Genomic DNA, 600 nt, shown 5'->3' on the forward strand with positions numbered 1-600 from the left:
CACCGGATCCCATCAGAACTCCGCAGTTAAGCGTGCTTGGGCGAGAGTAGTACTAAGTTGGGTGACCACTTGGGATGTCCTCGTGTTGCACCCCTTTTTTTCTTTCAATTTCTCCCAGTTCTTTTTTTCCTTTCTCTACAAATGAGAACCTCCCCCGCTCACGCCCATCGCGTTTCGATCATGCCGCCCCGCATGCGTTAAATCCGATTTTGTGCGCATGGCATGTCGGGTGCGATCATACCAGCACTAATGCACCGGATCCCATCAGAACTCCGCAGTCAAGCGTGCTTGGGCGAGAGTAGTACTAAATTGGGTGACCACTTGGGAAGTTCTCGTGTTGCACCCCTTTTTTTCATTCAATTTCTCCCAGTTCTTTTCTTCCTTTCTCTGCAAATGAGAACCTCCCCCGCTCACGCCCATCGCGTTTCGATCATGCCGCCCCGCATGCGTTAAATCCGATTTTGTGCGCATGACATGTCGGGTGCGATCATACCAGCACTAATGCACCGGATCCCATCTGAACTCCGCAGTCAAGCGTGCTTGGGCGAGAGTAGTACTAAGTTGGGTGACCACTTGGGAAGTCCTCGTGTTGCACCCCTT

General features: G+C 52.0%; 2 non-coding genes and 1 pseudogene across 2 annotated transcripts; all 3 read left to right on the plus strand.

The window, feature by feature from the left end:
* LOC111476332 lies at positions 1-94 on the plus strand (annotated as a pseudogene; the record flags this gene model as incomplete).
* Positions 95-227: 133 nt separating this feature from the next.
* On the plus strand, positions 228-346 carry LOC111476331. Its single transcript, XR_002717050.1, has one exon. It is a non-coding gene; the product is annotated as a 5S ribosomal RNA (ribosomal RNA).
* Positions 347-479: 133 nt separating this feature from the next.
* Positions 480-598, plus strand: LOC111476330. Its single transcript, XR_002717049.1, has one exon. It is a non-coding gene; the product is annotated as a 5S ribosomal RNA (ribosomal RNA).
* Positions 599-600: the final 2 nt, after the last annotated feature.

This window comes from Cucurbita maxima, unplaced genomic scaffold, assembly GCF_002738345.1.
Source record: "Cucurbita maxima cultivar Rimu unplaced genomic scaffold, Cmax_1.0 Cma_Scf07638, whole genome shotgun sequence".
Lineage (NCBI taxonomy): Eukaryota > Viridiplantae > Streptophyta > Magnoliopsida > Cucurbitales > Cucurbitaceae > Cucurbita > Cucurbita maxima.